Here is a 16,447-nt window from a genome sequence, read left to right as displayed (position 1 = left end):
AAAGGCTCCAAACAGCATCCCTATCTGCCACAGACACCTCAAGCATCATTGGATCTGCTGGGTCATATGGTCCAAGTGCAAAAACATAAAAGGGCCAGAGTAACACATCTGAATGAGGAATGTGCTGCCTCCAAAATCCAAATAGGCCCCCTAGTTGTTGTACCTCTTTCTTGGCTGTAGGAGGGGCCAAATGCAACAACTTATCCCTTACCTTAGAAGGAAATTCTCTACAGGCCCCACACCACTGATCCCTAGAAATTTCCCTGAGGTAGAAGGTGCCTGAATTTTAGTTGATCCCTTCCTTCCTTCCTTCCTTCCTTCCTTCCTTCCTTCCTTCCTTCCTTCCTTCCTTCCTTCCTTCCTTCCTCCCTCCCTCCCTTCCTCTCTCCTCCCTTCCTTCCTTCCTTTCTCCCTTCCTTCCTTCCTTCCTTCCTTCCTTCCTTCCTTCCTTCCTTCCTTCCTCCCTCCCTCCCTCCCTCCCTCCCTCCCTCTCTCCCTCCCTCCCTTCCTTCGGTGGAGTTACACTCTTGTTGCCCAGGCTGGAGTGCAATGGCACTATCTCGGCTCACTGCAACCTTCACCTCCCAGGTTCAGGCAATTCTCCTACCTCAGCCTCCCAGGTAGCTGGGATTACATGTGTGCGCCACCACACCTGGCTAATTTTGTATTTTTTTTTTTTTTTTTTTTTTTTTTTTTTTTTTTTTTTTTGAGGCGGAGTCTCGCTCTGTCGCCCGGACTGGAGTGCGGTGGCCAGATCTCAGCTCACTGCAAGCTCCGCCTCCCGGGTTTACGCCATTCTCCTGCCTCAGCCTCCCGAGTAGCTGGGACTACAGGCGCCCGCCACCTCGCCCAGCTAGTTTTTGTATTTTTAGTAGAGACGGGGTTTCACCGTGTTAGCCAGGATGGTCTCGATCTCCTGACCTCGTGATTCGCCCGTCTCGGCCTCCCAAAGTGCTGGGATTACAGGCTTGAGCCACCGCGCCCGGCCCTAATTTTGTATTTTTTTAGTAGAGACGGGGTTTCACTATGTTGGTCAGGCTGGTCTTGAACTCCTGACCTCAAGTGATCCACCCACCTCAACCTCCCAAAGTGCTGGAATTACAGGTGTGAGCCACCACACCCAGCCTTAGTTGATTTATTTCCCATCCCCTGGCACGCATATGTCTCACCAATAAGTCTAGAGTGGTTGCTCCTTCTCACTTACTGGGCCCAGAGCTTTGGTGTAAGTCCCAGAGTCCAAAGTCCATAGAACCTGGAATCTGACATTCAAGGGCAGGAGGAACAGAAGGAAGCATACAGCATGGGATAAAGATGAAAGCCAGTAGATTTAGGAAGCCAGCTTATCCCATCTTCTTCTGCCTGCTTTGTTCTAGCCACACTGGCGGCCAGTTGGATGGTGTCCACCCACATTGAGAGTGAGTCTGCCTCTCCCAGTCCACTAACTCAAATGTCAGTCTCCTCTGGCAGCACTCTCACAGACACACCCAGAAACAATACCTTACCAGTTATCTGGGCATCCTTCAAGCCAATAAAGTTGACACCTAATATTAACCATCACAGCATCCTAGAGGAATTCATTTTCACCATGTTTGAAATATTTTCATATTTCAAAATTGCTTGTGCAGGATCTGGATTTTAAACAAACTTTTTTTTTTTTTTAATTTTTTGAGACAGCGTCTCACTTTGTTTTCCAGGCTAGAGTGCAGTGGCGCGATCTCGACTCACTGCAACCTCTGCCTCCTAGGTTCAAGTGATTCTCCTGGCTTGCTGGAGTATCTGAGACTGAGTAGCTGGGACTACAGGCATGTGGCTACATGCCACCATGCCCAGCTAATTTTTGTATTTTTAGAAGAAACAGTGTTTCACCATGTTGCCCAGTCTGGTCTCAAACTCCTGACCTCAAGTGATCCACCTGCTTTGGCCTCCCAAAGTGCTAGGATTACAGGTGTGAGCCACTGCACCCAGCCAAATAAACATTTTTAAAAAATTGCTTTGGCAGTGGGTTCATACAGTAGAGACTTGTGCCAGCCTGAGGCAAAACCAAATGAGAAGAGTGAGGTGGACAGATTACAGGGTAAAATTGGTATGTGTCTAATCCTCCAAAGACAGGATATCCCAGTGAAGTTCCCAAGGCAAAAGAATTCAAGGCTGAGGACTACAGATGGGCTTTATTACTGTAAGCAGGCCAGATCATCCTTAGAAGCGTTGGGCCTTTGATGGAGGATTTTGTTTTTTGTTTTTTTGTGCGGTTTTTGAGGCATGGTCTTGCTCTGTCACCCAGGCAGTGGCACCATCAGAGCTCACTGCAGCCTTGACCTCCTGGGCTCAAAAAATCCTCCCACCTCAGCCTCCCCAGTAGCTGGGATTACAGGTACGTGCCACCACACTCAGTCTCACCATACTCACTACACTCAAAATACTTTTTGGTAGAGATGGGGGTCTTACTATATTGCCATGGCTGATCTCAAACTCTTGGCCTTAAGCAATCCTCCCACCTTAGCCTCCCAAGGAACGAGGGTTACAGGCATAAGCCACTGTGCCTGGCCAAGACTGAACATTTTGTATGGGACCTCTCTTCCTCCAGTACAACTGGTTTTTTTGTTTTGTTTTGTGGAAGAGATGGGATCTCATCATGTTGTCCAGGCTGGTTTTGAACTTCTGGGCTCAGGCACTCCTGCCTCAGCCTAGCAAAGTGCTGGAGTTACAGGCATGAGCTGCCTCGCCTGGCAACCCAATATTTTTTGTCTGTGAATATGGTTTAAATGATTAAGTACAGGCTAGAGCAAACAGAAGGAACTGGTAGATATAATCATTAGAAGGATCGTACAGCTATTCATTTTTCATTTAGCATAATGAAATACTTTATTCATTCAGCATTTAACAACTAGTAGGGTTTGTGCTTCAGTGGAGAATACAGACATCAAAACACCTCTCAGCTTCCAAGAGCAGACATTCTAGTGGAGAAGACGAAGTTGACAAGGCATGAACACAGACAGCTTTATGCAGAGTGTGCCAAGAGCCCAGGGGGGGCTGTTGGAACATATTAGGGTGGACTTAGCTTTTCTGAGGGTGGAGAGGAACAGTAATGCCTGAGTTTGAGTTTGATTTTGGAGAAGGAAGGTACTGAAAGCAGAGAGCAGAGCACATGCAAAGCCAGGTAGTTGTGAAAGAAGCCACTTGGTTCAGATGATAGAGTGATGCAGGGTTGGAATGTATGGTTGGAAAGTGGAGTATGGGGATGATAGATGAGGCTGCAGAGAGGGGCAGGAACAGCTTGTGAAAGGCTGCCACACGTGCACTGAGGCACTTGGAATGTGGTGAATAAACAATGAGGAACAAACCATAAAAAAGCTTTAGGGCTGGGCATGATGGCTCACGCCTGTAAGCTCAGCATTTTGGGAGGCTGTGATGGGAGGATCACTTGAGCTCAGGTGTTTGAGACCAGCCTGTGCAATATGGCAAAACCTTACCTCTACAAAAGATACAAAACTTAGCCAGGTGCTGCGTGTCCCACAGCCACTCTGGAGGCTGAGATGGGAGGATCATCTGAGCCTGGGAAGTCAAGGCTGCAGTGAGCTGTGATAGTGCCACTGCACTCCAACCTGGGTGACAGAGCAAGACTTCGGGGCACACACACACACACACACACACACACACACACTCCATTAGGCCTAGAAATGCCACAATCATATTTGTATTTTAATAGATTACCAAGAATGCAGTACGAATGATTATAAAGGGCAAGAACAATGAAGAGGGACTACTGAGAAGGCCAGAGCCATCATTTAGCACAAGTCATATGAACGCATTTTCATTATGAACAAATTCAATAGTTCAGAAGCTATTCCAGAAGGAACACACTACTGTGTACTTGGTAAATATACCAAGGGATATTTAGATTCTGTTACAAACTATGAACAAGCTTGTATAGTTGTTCAATAAATTACTTCCAAAAAAGATGACTTCTTAAAATGGTCTTTAAAAGGCTAAATGATCATTCTCTTGGCGTGGCTAACAAGACTTTTCCAGGAGTTAAGGAAAGTGTAAGATGGTAAGAGCACATTAACATTACTTCAGACCCAATTAATATCAGCCACAGCACGACTGAGCCCAGCACTATGGAGATCAGCACTGATTCTATTAGAATCCAGTCTGACACTGGCACTCATATGTTGAGTGCAGCATTATTTACAATAGCAAAGTCATAGAATCCACCTAAGTGTCCAGTGGATTGGATAAAGAAAATGTGGTACATACATCACGAAATACTATGCAGCCATAAAAATAATGAAATAATCTATTCTGCCCCAGTATCTCCCAATATACACATGTAACAAATATGCACATGTATCCTCTGCATCCAAAATAAAATTTAAAAATGAAAAAGAATGAAGTGTAAGAGGGGAAGAACTCTCAAAGCTCCCAAGGATAGGCTTGGGAAGAGTAGGTGAATGAAATGGAAATGTGCTCTATTTTTCCTTCCTTGGAAGACCTGGCCTTAAAGAGGAAACTAGTGACAAGGGAAAATCAGGCTGAGCCTTTCAGAGCAATTCGACACGTGAAGCTGATGGTGCAGGAGATGGTGTCTGAACCCACACCCCACCACCACTGCTGCTGTTGGCCGACTGTCAGTGAGTGGTTGGTCATGAAAGGCTATTTGATATGCAAAGCTTAAAACAAGTGGCCTCCACTCTACCTTTCTGTGGCAGCTCTCTTCCTAGTTCACCTGTTAATCACTGAAACAACTGAAAGCCTTCCAAGGTCTAAGATCAGATTTGTTTGGGGTCATACCTTCCTTAGGTTCTGTTCCAACACCCTCTCCAACAGACTGATGCTGATGTTAGTTCTCAACCGAAAGCCTTGCAAGCATCAAGAATTCACATTATCAGCTGGGTGCAGTGGTGCGCGCCTGTAATCTCAGCACCTTGGAGGCTGAGGTGGGCGGATCACTTGAGGTCAGGAGTTCAAGACCAGCCTGGCCAACATGGCGAAACCCTGTCTCTACTAAAAATACAAAAACTAGCTGGGCCTGGTGGCACACCTGTGATCCCAGACTCGGCCTCCCAAAGTACTGAAATTATACGCATGAACCACCACGCCTGGTCACCCCCAGTATTTTATTTATTTATATATTTATATTATTTTATTTTATTATTTTTTATTTTTATGTATGTATGTATGTATTCATTTTTTTGAGACAGAGTCTCGCTCTGTCATCCAGCCTCTATCCTCTCTGAACCACCAAGGTTTGTTTGTCTGAGGGCCATGACTAAGGCTGCGGCCTTTCTCTGATCTCGCTTTTCCTTCTTGGCCTATTCCTCTTGGTCCCTATTGTAGAATAACGAGGTTGCCAGGTTTAATAATGCCTCCAGATTTTGTTCAGGACCCAGGGCTTGCTTTTGGAGCCTGATATCTGCGGCTGATTGGTTAATAAACTTATCTTTTAGGATCAATTGACCCTCAACTGAGTTGAGTGACAGGGGAGTATATTTTCTTAAGGCCTCCCATAGTTGCTTGAGGAAAGTGGAAGGATTTTCTTCCTTTCCTTGAGTTACAGTGGACATCATTAAATAATTCATGGGCTTTTTCCTCATTCTTTTTAGTCCTTCTAGAACACAGGTTAGCAGATGTTTGCGACTCCAGTCCCCGTGATCTGAGTTGAGGTCCCAGCGGGGACCCATACTGGGGACGGCCTGCTGACCGGTAGGGAATGTGTCCCTTTCTTCAGCTGTCCTTCTATCATTTGCTTGACTAGGATGCCAGGTATTACCAAATTCTCAGGCTACAGCCAAAGCCACATTCTTTTCATTAACGGCCAGGGTTTGATCTAACAATAGCATGTCATCTCTCCAAGTGAGGTCGAAGGTTTGCCCTAGACCCTGTAGGACATCTATATTCCTATCAGGAACATCTGAAAACTTCCCCAGGTCTACCTTGATCTGCTTTAAATCAGAGAGGGAGAAGGGGACATGTACCCGTGTTGGGTCAAATTCCCCTCCCCCTACAGCTTGAAGGGGACATAACTGATAGCCTAGGGGGTGTTTGTGCTCCCTTGGAGATTTCTTTGCTTGTTTCCTTCTGGGCAGGGGAGATTAGAGGAGGCTTATCATTTACAGGAAGGGGAGCTATAGGGAGGCTAGGATATGGAGGTAAGCTGAGAGGTCCTCCTGTGGGATGTAAATTGTAAGCTTTACATAGTTGTGGATTATCCTTCCATGAAAAGAAAGCTTGGACATAAGGTATTTCACTCCATTTGCCTTCCCTCTTACAGAAAAGGTCAAGCTGCAGGATAGTATCGTAATTTATACTTCCCTCAGGTGGCCATTTTTTCCCATCAGAGAGAGAATATTGGGGCCAGGCCATAGTGCAGAAAAAAATAAGCTGCTTCTTTTTTAGGGTTTGCGAGTCAAATTAGTCCCAATGGCTTAAGATGCATTTCAAGGGTGAGCCTGTTGATGCCTGAGTGTTTCCCATCCAAAAGAAAAAACCACCTGGTGGGAGTTTGTTTCCACTCCCACCCCCACCCCCTGCCCAAGAACCCACAATGGTCCCTGGACCCTGCTGATCAGAATAGTTGTGCTCACCGGTGCAGCAGCAGATCCCCCTCTTGCCCAAGAACCCGCAACGGTCCCTGGACCCTGATGATCAGAATAGTTGCACTCACCAAAGCAGCAGCAGAAACACTAGTTTTCCTCCTAGACCACAAAGAGGACCAAAGAGGGTTGGATTTAGTGGCCCTTACCAATGCATTCTCGAAAACCTGCACCCTTGCCCTTCCTCTTAGACCACAAAGAGGACCAAGAAAAAATCAAATTTAGTGGCCCTTGCCACTAAAATTTAGTGGCCCTTGCTAGCATTCTCGAAAACCTGTTAAGATTCCTAAGCATTTTCTCCTGTTAGTATTGGGACTTTACCCTTGTCCTATAAAGATAATATGCCTCAAAATGGAGTGGAGGGCCATACCCTGAGGGAGGGAAGGGATCTCCAGTGTTGAAAAACTGACACCTTTTGTCCTCACTTCTCATCATATGAATAGGAAGCATATAATTTCTGAGGCTCCCCATATCCTAGCCTCAGGAATAGCTTTTGTTAGGCCTGCTAGTCTGAGGAGGGATCCTAAAATTCCAGATAGTGCCCTCCCCACCGATGGGGCTTTGGGCAAAAAATTATGTCTTTCTGATTGGTGAGCCTGGGTGCCTAAAGAAGGGAACAGAGTCCTGAAACTTTTACTAGAAATCATTCTTATAGGAGAAATTAGAAAAGAAACACAGACAGGGACTAGCCTCGGAGAAGAGAGGCGGGAGGAAGTTTGTCTGACAGATGTTACGACCCAGGAGGCAAGGGTCAAGATAGATAGGATAGATGGGCGAGTCTCACTTGGGTGATGTGACTTTGAGAGTTCTGCTCATGTCTGCAGGGTCAACCAACTTTTTGTCAGAACCCCCGAGCTGAATGGCTTTCCTCTCTGTTGACCCTGAGCTCAGCCCAGAAGTACAGGAAAAGCAGAAGCTGGTTCCAGGCAAACCAACACCCCCAACTCCAAAGAGTGGGGGGTTGTTAGAGAACCCTTTCCCAGAAAGCCTGACACACATGTCTTTAGTCTGGTGGCTGCGCTAGTTGCTTTTAACTGGCCGGCAGGAGCCTGGCGTTTAGCCCCCGAATTCTAAGGAAAAATAGGACAGAATAGCAAACGAAAGGGGTCCAGTGGTACTCACTGTGTGGCGAAATCCCCAATGAACCCCCAAGATATGTTCAGAGTTTGTTCCTTCCGGTGGGTTCGTGGTCTCACTGACTTCAAGAATGAAGCTGTGGACCTTCTCAGTGAGCATTACAACTCTTAAAGGTGGCACAGACCCAAAGAGTGAGTGGCAGCAAGATTTATTGTGAAGAGTGAAAGAACAAATCTTCCAAAACATGAAAGGGACCTGAGCAGGTTGCTGCAGCTGGCTGGGGTGACCAGCTTTTATTCCCTTATTTGTCCCTGCCCATGTCCTGCTCATTGGTCCATTTTACAGAGTGCTGATTGGTCCATTTTACAGACTGCTGATTTGTCCACTTTACAAACCTCTAGCTAGCTACAGAGTGCTGATTGGTGCATTTTTACAGAACACTGACTGGTGCATTTTACAAACCTCTACCTGGCTACAGAGCACTGATTGGTGCGTTTTACAATCCTCTTGTAAGACAGAAAAGTTCTCCAAGTCCCCACTCCACCCAGGAAGTTCAGCTGGCTTCACCTCTCAGTATGGTTGTCAAATTCCATTTTAAAGCTGTAGTGACCAAGCATGGTGGCCCATGCCTGTAGTCACAGCACTTTGGGAGGTTGAGGCAGGAGGGTCATTTGAGCTCAGAAGTTCAAGACCAGCCTGGGCAACATATCAAGACCCTATCTTGGCTGGGCATGGTGGCTCATGCCTGTAATCCCAGCACTTCGGAAGGCCGAGGCAGGTGGATCACCTGAGGTCAAGAGTTCAAGACCGGTTTGACCAATATGGTGAAATCCAGACTGTACTAAAAATACAAAAATTAGCCAGCCATGGTGGTGCACACCTGTAGTCCCAGCTACTTGGAAGGCTGGGACAGGAGAATTGCTTGAATCCAGGAGGCAGAGGTTGCAGTGAGCCAAGAGTGTGCCACTGCACTCCAGCCTGGGCAGCAGAGCAAGACTCCCTCTCAAAAAAACAAAACAAAACAAAACAAACAAACAAAAACATTTCTACAAAGTAAAAAAATTAGCTGCATAGAGTCTTCCAAGGTGCAGTTCCTTCCCTGCCAGGGCCTTTCTGGGCACATCCTTCTAGACAGATGCACATTAGCACAGTAAATTCCCCAAGAAATTCTGCAATAAAGGAACCAGTCTAACTTAAAAAAAAAAAATTAGTGTTTTTCAAATGTATGAAATCACAGCAAGAAAAATTTTAAATCACGTAACACCTATTAATACCCCACAATATTGTGTGGAATACATATTGAAAAGTGCTCCCCTGGTGTTTGCCTTTTTTTTCTTTTGGTAAAGGGATGAAGTTTTTTCAAAAGAAATAATGGCACATGCCCTCTCACATAAATCAACGTTCTCCATCAAATGAGTCATGTCATGGAAACAATACATTCACATACCATTTCAAAAGCTGATCCACATGAGCGCTCCCCAGAATTCATAACCCTGACATTTTGTGCTAATAAGCATTAGTTGCCTTTTCTCTCCTTTCCCATGGCAACCCCTGGCATTCGCCACTTGACAATGGAAAGGTCACGTGACTGCAGTTAAATCTGTTCATTTTACTGAACTTGCTGAGCAAAATACTACCTGCACTAGCCAAATGAGTCTAAAAACGGACAAGAAGGACACATAGCTTTAAAATAAATGTATTCTTATTTTGTAATACAGTTTTAAGAGCTCCAGTGAAATACTTTTTTTTTTTTTGAGACGGAGTCTTGCTCTGTCGCCCAGGCCGCAGTGCAGTGGCGCAATCTCGGCTCACTGCAAGCTCCGCCTCCCGGGTTCACACCATTCTCCTGCCTCAACCTCCCGAGTAGCTGGGACTACAGGCGCCCGCCACTACACCCGGCTAGTTTTTTGTATTTTTAGTAGAGACGGGGTTTCACTGTGTTAGCCAGGATGGTCTCGATCTCCTGACCTCGTGATCCGCCCGCCAAGGCCTCCCAAAGTGCTGGGATTACAGGATTGAGCCACTGCACCGGCGAAATACTTTTAAGTTCAATAGGGATTCAGGGGAAAGTTGTGGAGAGAAGCAAACAATGGGAGAGAAATTTCGTTTTATCAAAATCAGAATAAAATAGTGACTCTTTTTCTCCTTCCCCATCCTTCATTCCTCCTTTCAAATGAAAACATCAACTGTCTATTTCTTTCACTCCCACAACAAGCTTTGAGCTTGGCAGGGGAGTGTTTGCAGAGAAATGCTGCTCTCTTAGAGCACTTTAGCTGAATCACTCCATTAGAGTGGGAAATCACAAAAAGATTTCTGCCTAAACTGCAGGCGGGTGTGGCGGGAGGTAGAGGATCTCTTGATTAATTGAAACTCTGTTTCACCAAAGTAGTAAAACCAACGTGAACATTTTGTCTTCTCAGAATGTCTTTCTTCCTTTTCTTTCTTTTCTCTTCTTTTTTTTTGAGATGGAGTTTCGCTCTTGTTGCCCAGGCTGGAGTGCAATGGCGCGATCTTGGCTCACCACAACCTCTGCCTCCCGGGTTCAAGCGATTCTTCTGCCTCAGCCTCCTGAGTGGCTGGGATTACAGGCATGCACCATCACACCCAGTTAATTTTGTATTCTTAGTAGAGACGGGGTTTCTCCATGTTGGTCAGACTGGTCTCGCTTTGTTGCCCAGACTGGAATGCAGTGGCATGATCTCGGCTCACTGCAACCTCCACCTCCCAGGTTCAAGCCATTCTCCTGCCTCAGCCTCCCAAGTAGCTGGCATTACAGGCGCCCGCCACCATGCCTGGCTATTTTTTGTATTTTTAGTAGAAGCGAGGTTTTGCCATGTTGGCCAGGCTGGTCTCAAACTCTGGACCTCAGGTGATCCACCTGCCTCGGCCTCCCAAAGGGCTGGGATTACAGGCGTGAACCACAACGCCTGGTCTCTTTTTCTTTTTTTAGGAAATTGTGGGCTCACAACCTTATGCTCAGTGGGAACTTTTTTTTCCTGGCTGCATTCCTCCATGTGTTGCCCTCCTCTCATGGGATTAGCACTGTTCCCTGCACCCCTGCTCCCTGCTCCCCTGCTCCGAGTTTTTCTGTGGCCTATCCTCCCATTCATTCCAGCTGCGGGTTCTTGTGCTTCAAGGAAACAAATCACACTTCCCTTTCTTGCATGTCAGGGTTAGAGAGAGAAAATAAAAACAGGCAGCATTTGTTCAGCACTTACTAGACATCAGGCACTTTTTTTTTTTTTTTTTTTTTTTGAGACAGAGTCTCGCTCTGTCACCCAGGCTAGCTAAAGTGCAATGGCACACTCTTGGCTCACTGCAACCTCTGTCTCAAGCAATCCTCCCTCCTCAGCTTACCTAGTAGCTGGGACTACAGGCACATGCCACCTTACCCAGCTAATTTTTTTTTTTTTTTTTTTTTTGAGACGGAGTTTCGCTCTGTCACCCAGGCTGGAGTGCAGTGGTGCGATCTCAGCTCACTGCAACCTCATTCTTCTGGGTTGAAGCAATCCTCATGCCTCAGCCTCCCGAGTAACTGGGACTACAGGTGCATACCACCACGCCCGGCTAGTTTTTGTATTTTTAGTAGAGATGGAGTTTCACCATGTTGGCCAGGTTGGTCTCCAACTCCCGACTTCAAGTGATCCTCCCTTCTCGGCCTCTCAAAGTGCTGGGATTACAGGTGTGAACCACCATGCCTGGCCCCATAATTTTTGTATTCTTTTGTAGATGTGGGGTTTCACCATGTTGTCAAGTCTTATCTTGAATTCCTAGGTTCAAACAATTCACCCACCTTGGCCTCCCAAAGTGCTGGGATTACAGGTGTGAGCCATCGTGTCTGACCTTCTACATGTTTTCTTATTTCATCCTATTTTTCCATTTTACAGATGAAAAAAGTGAGGCTCACCAAGGCAAGTAACCTTCCCAGGATCACATGCACTAAGTGGCAGAGCCAGGATTTCAAGGCTTGTGCCAAAGTTCATGTTCTTAACCACTGTAATAAATTCATTCAAACCGAGACTCCCTCTCAGAAAAAAAAAAAAAGTATATAGTGTCAAGTGCTATGAAGAAAACTAAAGCAGGGTAAAGGGATAGCGTGTAATGGGTAGGAACTGCTACTTTGTATAGAGTGGTCAGGGAAGGTCTCTAGGAGATGACACTGAAGCAGAGATAGCCTTAGGTATCTACATTTTCACACTGACAGCCACAAACTGGGTGATTTTGGGTAATGTTCTTAGAATTCTACATTTACTGTACATACTCTGATGGGTCTCTTTTGATTGGAATTTCTAGCTTGAAAACTCCATTGCATTTGGGAGACAAAGCTGGCATTCTCCCACAGAAATATGTTGAATGTCTTCAGAAATATGTTGTTTGATGTGTCTTCAGAGCTGTCCCTAGCAGAAGTGTGCCCTCACCCAAACACCAACATTCATTTTACTTAGCAGGTAGCCCTACCCTTCTAAACAATGGCTAACAGTTGCTGAATACTTAGCTCACCATGTGTCAGACAGGAGTCTAAGTGCTTTAAATGACATGAGTCATTTCATTTAATGCTGACAACACCTCAAAGAGAGAGACTAGCTTGGCTGCCATAGCAAAATACCATAGATTGGGTGGCTTAAACAACAGCAATTTATTTGTTCACAGTTCCGGAGGCTGAGAGTCCAAGGTCAAGATACCAGCAAGGTCAGTTTCTGATGAGGGCTCTTTTCCTAGATTGCAGGTAGCTGTCTTCTCCAAGTGCCCTCACATGGCAGAGGTGGTGGGGGCTGGGGCACAGTACATGCTAGCTTTCTGGTTCTCTTCTTACAAGGGCACTAATCCAATCATTAGGACCTCATCAAAACATGTCTCCCAAAGGCCCCATCTCCAAATACCATTGCATACAAGTTAGGCCTTCATTGTAGGAATTTGGGGAGTAACACAGTTATTCCTATTTTATAGGTGATGAAACAGGAACAAAGAGGTGAGTTAACTTGCCTAAGGTCACAGGGAGTGGAATCTGTGTGTCAGTCTGATAGAAGAGACCGTGATCTTGACCATTATGCATACACAGCTTCTCTCCATGGGCAGGACACCCTCAACTCTTACCCAGCTAGACTGGTAGGGAAGGAACAGAGATGAAGTGCACATCCTTCTTTGATGGCTTTCAAAAAAGTACATATCTTTACCTTCCCTATTCAAAGAGTATGTCCTCTTCTCTCTTTGGACGCTGGATGGAACAGTCAAACTCAGATCCTATTGTAAAACATCTTTTTAAAAAGTCTCAGTTTTAAAGCAAAACAAAACATCTATCCTACCAACTCCCATGACTACGACTCCAAGAGCATTATATAACCTTCTGATAATAATTTTGTTTATCGTGCTGAGTTTCTTACACAGAATGTGCCGACACTCAAACCTGAGTACTCTAGACTGTATTTTTTTTTTTTTTTTTTTTGAGACAGAGTCTTGTTCTGTCATCCAGGCTGCAGTACACTGGTGTGATCTCAGTTCACTGCAGCCTCAACCTCCCAGGCTCAAGCGATCCTCCCACCTCAGCCTCCCAAGTAGCTGGGACTGCAGGCATGCGCCACCACACTCAGCTCATTTTTGTATTTTTACTAGAGATGAGTTTTGCCAGTTGCCCAGTCTGCTCTGAAACTTCTGAGCTCAAATGATCTGCCCTCCTCGGCCTCCCAAAGTGCTGGGATTACAGGTGTGAGCCACTGCACCCGGCCAAGACTGTATTTTTCATTATTAACTGATAGCTCCTTTTCCAGTTGCTACATTAGTCTGCTGTGAGTTTGGTTAGCATGAGCCAGTCTCCACGTCTCATTTCTACTCGGAGCAAAATAGCCTTCATACCATTTTTTCTTGGACAGAAGAGTTTGGATTTATTCTACTAATAATGAAAGGTCTTTGAATGATTCTGAGTTTTAAAGGGGGCCAGATTTGTGATGGGTAACATGTGTAGCACAGACTGGAAGTGGAGAGCCCTGTAGGAACATTACTGCACTATTGTAACCGCGCAATGGGTTGGTTCATCTTGCCCGCTGCCTAGACAGAGCCGATTTATCAAGACAGAAGAATTGCAATGGAGAAAGAAGGAATTCACGCAGAGCTGGCTGTGCTGGAGACCAGAGTTTTATTATTACTCAAATCGGTCTCCCTGAGCAAATTTAGGCATCAGAGTTTTTGGCGGGTAGAGGCTTGGGAAGTGAGGAATGCTGATTGGTAAGGTTGGAGATGGAATCACAGGGGGTCAAAGTGAGTTTTTCTGGCTGTTTTCTATTCTTGGGTGGAACAGCAGAACTGGTTGAGCCAGATTACTGGTCTGGGTAGTGTCAGCTGATCCATCGAGCACAGGTTCTGCAAAATATCTCAAGCACTCATCTTAGGTTTTACAATAGTGATGTACCCCCAGGAGCATTCTGGGAAGGTTCAGACTCTTGAAGCCAGAGTCTGCATGACCCCTAAGCTGTAATTTATTTGTTTCTTATCTTTTTTTTTTTTTTTTTTTTCAAGACAGAGTTTCGCTCTTGTTGCCTAGGCTAGAGTGCAATGGCGCAATCTTAGCTCACCACAACCTCTGTCTCCTGAGTCCAAGTGATTCTCCTGCCTCAGCCTCCTGACTAGCTGGGATTACAGGCATGAGCCACCACGCCTGGCTAATTTGTATTTTTAGTAGAGATGGGGTTTCACCATGTTGGTCAGGCTGGTCTCGAACTCTCGACCTCAGGTGATCCACTCGCCTCGGCCTCCCAAAGTGCTGGGATTACAGGCATGAGCCACCACACCCGGCCAGTAATTTCTAATTTTGTAGCTAATTTATTAGTCCTGCAAAGGCAGACTGGTCCCCAGGCAAAAAGGGGGTGTTTTCGGGAAAGGGCTATTACCAATTTTGTTTCAGAGTCAAACCATGAACTGAATTCCTTCCTAAAGTTAGTTTGGTGTATGTCCAGGAATGAACGAGGACAGTTTAAAGGCTAGAAACAAGATGGAGTCAGTTAGGTCTGATTTCTTTCACTGTCATAATTTCCTTAGTCATAATTTTGCAAAGGTGGTTTCACTATTGCAAATCCAGTCCATTTGCAGTACTGTAGCCTCATCCCAGACACAGATTGGATCCATTTACTTCTCTCTGTTACCACTGCCACCACTCTAGTCCAAGCCGCTATCATTTCTGCCCTCATTCCCTATAATAGCCTCCTAACTAGTCTCCCTGCTTCCTCTTTTTCTCTCACTAAAATTAATTCTCCATGTGGCAGCTAGATAATTTGTTTTTAAAAAAATAGCGTTATTACAATATAATTCATCCACCATAAATTCACCCATTTAAAGTATACAATCAAGTGAGTTTTCGTATACTTACAAGATTGTACAATCATCACTATTATCGAATTTTAGAACATTTTTATTACCCCCACCCCCAGGAAACCCCATACTAATTAGCAGTAATTTCCCATTCCTCCTTTCTTCTACCCCTAGCAACCAGTCATCTACTTTCTATACAGGTGGATTTTCCTGTTCTGGACATTTCACATAAATGGATACATACAGTATATGACTTTTTTGCATCTTGCATCTTTCACTTAGAATCATGCTTTTTTTTCTTTTACATATTTTTGTCCCATAAACTTTTTTCCACTTTTATATTTATTTATGTATTTATTTGAAGAGACAGGTCTTCTATGTTGCCCAGGCTACCCTCAATTCCTGGGCGTAAGTGATTTCTCCCATCTCAGCTTCCCAAGTAGCTGGGACTACAGGTGTGCACGAGCACACCTGGCTTTCCATTTTTTGTCTTTTTTTTTTTTTTTTTGAGATGGAGTCTCGCTCTGTTGCCCAGGCTGGAGTGGCACGATCTAAGCTTACTGCAACCTCCGCCTCCCAGGTTCAAGCAATTCTCCTGCCTCAGCCTCCAGAGTAGCTGGGATTACAGGTGTGTGCCACCACGCCCAGCTAATTTTTGTATTTTTAGTAGAGATGGGGTCTCGCCCTGTTGGCCAGGCTGGTCTCAAACTCCTGATCTCAGATGATCCACTTGCCTCGGCCTCCCAAAGTGCTGGGATTACAGGCGTGAACCACCGTGCCCCACCTACATACCATATATTCTTTACCCATTCATCTGTTGATGGACACAGGCTGGTTCCATATTTATGATACCGTGATAGTACCCCAGTAAACATGTGAGCGCAGGTATCCTTTTGATATGCTGATTTCTTTCCCTTTGGATACTCAGTAGTGGGATCACTGGATTGTATGGTAGTTTTTATTTATTTATTTATTATTTTTTGCTTTCTTTCTTTGAGACTGAGTCTCGCTGTAGTTGTCCAGCCTGGAGTGCAGTGGCGCGATCTCGGCTCACTGCAACCTCTGCCTCCCAGGCTCAAGTGATTCTCCTGTCTCAGCCTCTCAAGTAGCTGGGATTACAGGTATGCACTACCATGGCCGGTTAATTTTTGTATTTTTAGTTGAGAAGGGGTTTCACCATGTTGGCCAGGCTGGTCTCAAACTCCTGACCTCAAGTGATCCGCCCGCCTGGGCCTCCCAAAGTGCTGGGATTACAGATGTGAGCCACCATGCCCAGCCTTAAGTCATGTTATTATAAACTAAAATTAACAATTAGGAGAGACTTTAGAAATCTACCCAAGCACTGTTGTTTTACAAATCCAAAACCAAGGCCTCAACAAGGTGAAAGATTTGTCTGCGGTCCGGAAAGGTACCTAGCTCTGTTCTGAGATCTCTAATTTCCATGACAGCTTTTTTTTTTTTTTTTTTTTTTTTGAGAC

The sequence above is a fragment of the Rhinopithecus roxellana genome, chromosome 1, assembly GCF_007565055.1.
Source record: "Rhinopithecus roxellana isolate Shanxi Qingling chromosome 1, ASM756505v1, whole genome shotgun sequence".
Taxonomy (NCBI): Eukaryota; Metazoa; Chordata; class Mammalia; order Primates; family Cercopithecidae; genus Rhinopithecus; species Rhinopithecus roxellana.
The sequence above is the reverse complement of the archived record's forward strand: the minus strand, read 5'-3'. Positions refer to the sequence as shown.